The following is a 7,451-nucleotide window of genomic DNA, read 5'->3' as shown; positions in this document are numbered from 1 at the left end:
AGGAGTTTGCTAATAACCACTCCAAAGGTCTAGTTTACTAAAGATAATTGCATCTCAAAGTTGGTCAAGAAGATCATCCATATATGGAAGTGGATGTACATTTTTGACAGTCTACTTATTGAAGCCCCAATAATTGATGCAAAGTCAAAGTCTACTATCTTTTTTTGGATGTAAAGAGTATAAATACTCTCCATCGAGACATGCTTTCTCGAATGAGGTCCTTCTCTAAGAATTCATCTAAAAACTTTTGCAATTCTTCAAGTTTATTTGGTATTAGACAATAAATTGGTCAACTTACTGGTTTGGTCCCAAACATTAGTTCTATTTGGAAAAAGGTACCTCGATTAAATGCCATGCTGTCGTGTTGCAACATGACTATATGGTGAAAATATAAATGAAAAAGATTTGTTAATATTTAGTCATCTTGGATGTTAGAAACACTGGCCAATTCAAGTGCCAATATTTAGAGGCCAGTTAATGTCACCCCATTGCAGCTGTACCACCGAACGTGACAACAACGTATGTTCCATCGGCGTCATCGAACCAAGTACCCTCCATACCAACGGGACAACCAGGATTATTTTCTAACCCTACATGGAACAAGCCTAGTAGGTATATATCGATGGAAACACCCAATATGCCTGATGAGGGTGTAAGAAGAGCACTTTGTTGTTTCCGTTGCAGACAGAATAGTGATTATGCTAGTGAATGTTCCAATCCTAGAGCCAATGACAATTACGCACCAGTGTGTAAGAATAGTAAGCAGTCAAGGCATACTTATCAGCAATGTAATGCTCTGTTCAATTTCAATAATCGGGATCAGGAAATCAAAAGCTAGAGAAAAATTGAAAGAATAAATTGAGGTCCTCAAGATTCTCCTATAAATCAGGTGGAATGAGTCCGAGCCATTCTTATTAGGAGTCGGCAAAAGGAGAAAGGACCAATTCAATATTCGAGTGAGTTTGATGTGAAGGGCCAATTTGACCCAATTATGGAGACATCCAATCCAGGTCCTATTATGGGCCTCTTACCCAGTATGAGACCTAATTTGGTTGGGCAATCCAATGAGGTTCCAAATATGGAGGCTTTGGTTCCATTTTAAGCTATTCCGTTCTCTATGTCGTTTTGGAGAAACGTCCTTTCCATGGAAAGATCTTCTTAGAGGTGGGAATTCCGTGAAGGCTGGTCTGTTATTCCAATTCGGAGTCCAGGGCGGAAGAATAGGAGACCTCATGGAGTTAAAGGAAAGGAGAGGAAAAAAAAGAGGGCATTCAGAGATAGGAATTTTGGGATCAGAGAGCTAGCTTCAAGCTCCTTCGAAAAAGGTAGAATTGGGTTTCATAGGGTTTGGGAGGACTTTGGCAATTGTTGCTGAAAGTCAGTGTTTATATTGGTGAATTGGGATTTTTTTTTGCAATAAAGTTAAAGATGGTACTCTTGAGTATTTTGTGAAATTGGAGAAACTTTTGCGGTTGAAATTTAGAGGTGTCTAGAGGGTTGAGTATACCGAGTGCATACAAAAGTTAGTGTAAAGAGATATCGGAAGTTAGCAGATTGGGATTGTTTAAGATTTCTGTAATATCTGGAGATCTACCAGCTGGAATAAGATGACTTTTGGTGTGATAAGTCGAGGACTTCTAGGCGGCGGTCAAGATACATCAGTGTGGATTTACGGTATTTTCTTGCAATCTGTAAGTTGGAATGGATTGAAACTTCTTAAGCATTTAGAAGGCTTACAAAGACATTAGTGGTAGAAGTTTACAACAATCGGATAGTCAGATTGAGAATTACAGCTTGTCGAAGCTCGTTGTCTAGAGTTAGGGTTAGAAAAAATAAAATAAAATAAAATAAAATAAAAATAAAACTAACAAATAACAAAAGATTTTGTGCTTATAATATCTTGAAGTTATTAAAAATAGTATTTCTAAGCACTTTGTATTGGGATTAAGCTTTTATATTGAAATCCGAAATAGTTTGTATTTAGATGGTTGAAACCCACTAGCCTACCTGGATACTTACAAAACATTATTTTATCTTCCACAGCCAAAGGTTTGGTGCATTCTCAAGCAAGATAGCACGTAATACGGCAATGCTACTAGATCCATTAGACATACCTTGCTTAAAAGTTGATCTATTTGACACATTTGGTACTTTGCTTAAAATTTGATCTATTGATTGGTACATGCTTAAAAGTTCATCGATTAAATATGTCTAATGGATAAGTTAGTTTAAAAGACATTTCAATATTCATGTATGAGTTGTTCTATTCTTTTTGTTCTTTTGGTTGTCTTTTCTAAGATTGAGATAAAATTTGGAACCACCACATTTATCAGTTGCTTATGCCGTATTTGTTTCTTCATGAAGGTCATTCCTACAAGTAAGCTCTAGGCCGCAGATCATTTTGCTATCCCACTCAATATAGAGGTATGAAGAATCACCATGCATCCTCCATCCTTAAAAGAGATTGTTCTTGCTAGCCAATTGACATATTTATTTTCCACCTCTAGCCATGGCATACCAAGGATAATATCATATCTAAGCTTTGTTACTGTAAACTTCTCCATCAAGGCATAGGTGTCACTTAGTCTTAGGATTTCTTCTTCACTTGTCTTGCTCAACATGTTCTTTTGTTCATCTGCTAGGTATATACTCTCTCCTTTGATCACCTTTGCTTTAATCCCAAGTCGTTTAGCAATTATTGTTGAGATGTAATTTTCTATAGAATTGCAATCCACAAGCACTCGACATGGTAGTCTTCTTAGTTGATCCATTAGACACACCTTGCTTCAATAGCATTCTAACAACAATGGAACTCTAGTAGCTAGTATATCATCTAAATTTTCATCCATAAAAACATCCATTTTATGCACACTCAATCCAATGATATTCATCTATATTACTTTTCATCCAACTTTGATACCATGTTACTAAGATGTTATTTTAGATGAATAACATTCTGTTGCTAAGAAGAATGTGCCGGAAGGTAAGGGAAGGCACTTCCAATGTCTTAGTTAAATGCTGGATAAGTCAAAGCTGCTTTTGGTATATGGGACATTCAACAAATTCACACCAAAAACAAACATTCATTCACGAATTCCTTCAATCCACACAAGGGAGTAAAACAAGCCTTGTTGAAAAGACACATCACATGTTAGACATCCTCAACAATCAGGTTTTGCATCACCACATTATTGCGCTGACAACATCTGCAATAACTCTCGCATCGGTGGACGTGCATGGTATGTGAAAAAAATTGCAACAAGTCCATGGCATCGTGGGATTATAAGCTGTGGAGGGAAGGATCCAGAGGTACTGAGAATATGGACACAATAGAGTAGCCTCTCAACTGGGCACTGCTGCAGCAAAATGTGTAGCTTCGGTGCCTGCCTTTGGCAAGCTCTTGAATGCGGTTTTGTTTTTGTTGTTGTTCATTTGGCTACACGCCGGAGTTCGTACTAGTGCTAACAGCAGCAGCAGCGATGGCGAAGGAGCCCAGTCTTGCCCAGTCTAGACAAATGGGGGGTTACCAGCAAGTTGGAGCTAACAGTGTGGGAATCTGCATCCCCCACTGTCGTTCTTGATCTGCAATCGCACTAACCTGGTCGTCGAAGGTGGTATTCGGCGGCTTCCACAACTGTGCTCCATCTGGGGGTTTGTACATGCTTCAATTCGTGCATATTAAATGGTGTGATTCTGATCGAACGTCAGCAATCGCGGTGGCTTTTGCGTAGCTCCACGCGTTGCAATCGGGTGTGTTCAACTGCTGGGTCGACTCTCGAGGAGACTGGCGACGTGGTCAAGTCTAGGAAATGAATGTTCGGTATCAGATTTGGATTTGCGGCACAATACTGCAACTTGTTCTAGAACCACCACCACCACCTCCAGCTTCGAAGGTTTGTAGCTGACTAGTGTAGAAAGTGTGTTGGTGCTGAGTTTCGGCGGACTGTTGCGTTTATTCTGCATGTGGCACACAGCGTACCAGATTACAGAAAACACTCTAAACCATGAGGTGGAATCCTCTGTACCAATATAGAGTTCTGAATATCTAAATACAAACTACATTTTTGTCGATCTTAGTATGCGTATCATGAAAACAGAACAGCTGAGTAATTCAAACTTCAAGAAAGCTCAATTTGTTGGGAGGATGCGTAAGCAAGTGGAAGCTCTATGAAGTAGACTTTGGTTTTATTGGTTTTTGGTGATTTCCCGAATGTTTTAGCTTCATACCACTCAAAAATATTAAACTCTGGTACAGATTACGTAGGAATAAGTAGGAAGGTACATGTCAATAGATCAGCATTTGCACAAGTTTGACAGAAGCATCACTACCTCACTAGCAAAATGAAAGAGAGAAAACTTACACATAGGGGAGCTTGGATTCAGGGACAGTGACTTGAGACTAGTGTTGTTCACAGAAAAATCGGCTTTGATGACGATGTTGCAGAAGAAGCCATCCAAAGTCCAAGAAAGACTAGAGAGAACCGCCGCTGCAGATGCTGCTATAACTGCATGGAATTGCCACAGTTGTTGCAGGAGTGTCCTCTCAAGTCTTTCTCAGAGTTCAGAGAGTCTCAATTATGTTCCTGAGTTCGAAATATGAGAATGCACATATCATTGTTGTTTCTACAGCCGCTTGATGTTGATCTCCAAGGTTACGCGGCGGCCTACCAGTGCATGACCGTCCAGGCATAAGAACTGGGAAGGAGCCACGCATCGTATCAAGCGGAGACCAGATCTGTAGCCCTGTCCCCGAGTAAGTTGTCAAAAAATGGTATCAATATCCTGAAATGGTGCTTGAAATCAGTGAAAAGAATGGCAGGGCCAATGGAGGGTAACTAATTGCTACGTGCACATCTAAACATTCTCCTCAGAGTATTCGTATCTCAAAGGTGCCGAAGACAACAATTTTGAGAATGACCGGGGCAATGTTTCAAAGAGACGAACACAGTGAATCCCTTTATCGCGAGACCGTGATAGATTATTCTTGACACAAAGAATATGGTCGGTCAATCTAAATTTTCTAATCTCTACTTGCTAAAACTAAGTTTCCGGTGTGATATTAGATTGAAACGCAATCTCGCATATCACGAGACACTCCGAAATTAGGCAACAGGCCACTCGTAATTGGGTTTAAATAAGGGGTAGCGAATCAGAGCAAAGGGTTTCCTGCTTAAACAACAGTTTTCGGTGGAGCAAATTTGAGTAAGTGCGAAGACACCATTTCGGCCATGTGTTTACCAGCACTGAGGCTGCTAATCATTCCCAGTCCGTGCCATGATTCAAAAATTTCCTGTCAAGATCCTCTTGCAGATTTTGTGTGATCTCCCTCCATTTCAGGGTGGACAAAATTAGTCAACATGTACAGGAGGTCGCCGCAGGCTGAGCGTTAAAGCCATAAGGACCATTTCACTACGTGTACTCATACTTGTGCAATCGCTATGCGCTTCATGATGCTGGTTTGGTGGTTTTAATCGGAGAGGAAATTACCAAGGGAGAGTCAGCACTGTGCCCCTTCAACACTTCAAAAGTGCAGACATACATTCAGATTTGACCGTCCTAACATAGGCGGATACCGAATGTGGGACAGGACACCACTGTACCTCCCGGATGCCCCGCATGCCCCGTAAGCACGTAAGGTTGGCAGGTTTATGATTTCCTTCTTATCCTCTCGTAAAACTGTAACTTAGTGCGCTGGATATTCTTAGTGGTTGTTGCCAGTTTCTTGGAGCTTCTCCAAGCGATCGCCGCAGTCCAGAACTAAGCTGGTAGCACAACTTATACCAATTGTTGTAGCAACCCACTGGACACAACTAAAGGATCACAATCTCACTCGTTGACATGGCAATACGGGTAAAAATCAACTCACAACTGACTCGGTTCTTGTCCACAATCGATTTTATCAGCGGACACTAGACGACACAGATTATTTACTTAGACGCACAAACAACAGTTTTAACTCTCGTGTGTGAACGACGGTCGGTCTGCACTAGGAACTGAAGAATTTGATAATAAGCTGGCGGAGAATATAAGACAAAAGAGAGATCTAGGTGAGGTGAAGCAAGAAGACGCCCCCATAATTCTTCTTTGCTTTTCGGTGCTTCATCTAACGAAAACAATTGTGGAAGTTCTGCTACATAAACTTTTTAGCCGCAATGATGGATTACGTAGAACACAAGACACAGAGACTGGGAAAGTGATCCTACTCCGATTGACTAGTCGACGTGGGGTTGGGCTTTTTTCTCTAGATACAGCTATGGCGGCCTGGTCAACTTTGCGCTTTACAAGAAAGGACATCAGACGACGCTGGATTCCCAGTGACAACCTTTCAGTTCCTCGAGACACGAAAAGGAAGCTGTATGTGAAGAAGCACGACGTACCTACGCCAATGTACACCTCTTTTTGCAAAAGTACAGCAACACCACAACTTGCTTCTCCCTTCAAGTGACGGTGAGCTAACATATCGTGTATATTCCCTCTGGAACTACCTTCCAAACAACTTATTCTTGTGTCCAACTGTAGTCAACAGAGTCTAGTGGAAGAAATTGCTAGCCCCTCAGAGGCAGGAAACTTTCGTGAAGGAAACTAAGCGCTTCTCAGAAAGAAAAATTGAGGAAATGGCATCAATCTTGTACTATTTTCAAAGCGAGGCCTAGATCTGAAAGTTTAGTCACCTTGATCCACTCAAAAACTCAAACCTCTAGAAGGATGCTTAGTTGCTATGAATTGGATGTGCAAAGCGGGTAGTCAGAGAAGCACTGCAACTGACTCAATACCAAATTATTTCTAAATCTTTTGAACAGGAGGAGGAAAAACTTCGCAACATGGGTTATAAAAAGGATTACTGAATACAAAGAGGTTCTTCAAAGTGGAAGAGTTGCCCATGTGGAGACCACCAGTTTTTCACAAAATCCATGTGATGACAGCATGAATTAGAATAATTGCGGAAGCTCTAATTCACTTCTGTGCACGAAAAGAGTTGTGAGACTTAAGCTACTCTTGACATAAACTTCGTTCTTAAAGCAAACTTTTTAACCCCAGTTGACCAGTTGAAGTTAATAGACTTTCTTTCGAAGTTCAAAATTCCCTTTTCACAGTACCCTTGAGCTCAAGAACGAACTTTTTCGCAGAGAATCTCCAAAACAGATTCTTCCACAGTTAGCAGACCCTCAGGCATCACACTCACCATGACGCTCCATGTTCTACATTCGCGCCTATGAATAATTTAATACTTTCAGTTGACTGATACTTTTACCGTAGGTGAATTGAAAGGCTGGGGGTAGCAAGTAACTTCTAGAAGGTAAGTGTGCCGTTTTATGTAATGGTGCTGAATCCTAGTCATCGAACACCCTTCTTGAAAATAACTACTTTTTGCAGCAAAGCAACCATTAGACTTGCTGTATCAAAGTCTGTTGAACCATGAGCGATATTTGCTGGACAGGGTTGCACTTTGT

General features: G+C 40.8%; 1 long non-coding RNA gene across 1 annotated transcript; it reads right to left on the bottom strand.

The window, feature by feature from the left end:
- Positions 1-3,114: 3,114 nt before the first annotated feature.
- On the bottom strand, positions 3,115-6,973 carry LOC149987353 (uncharacterized). The gene is made up of 2 exons (XR_016498706.1): positions 4,362-6,973; positions 3,115-3,957 (listed from the first exon to the last, which is right to left on the bottom strand). It is a non-coding gene; the product is annotated as an uncharacterized LOC149987353 (long non-coding RNA).
- Between the last annotated feature and the right edge of the window lie 478 nt (positions 6,974-7,451).

This window comes from Physcomitrium patens, chromosome 19 (genome assembly GCF_059467195.1).
Source record: "Physcomitrium patens ecotype Gransden chromosome 19, ASM5946719v1, whole genome shotgun sequence".
NCBI classification, from domain to species: domain Eukaryota; kingdom Viridiplantae; phylum Streptophyta; class Bryopsida; order Funariales; family Funariaceae; genus Physcomitrium; species Physcomitrium patens.
This window is presented reverse-complemented; position numbering and strand designations above follow the sequence as displayed.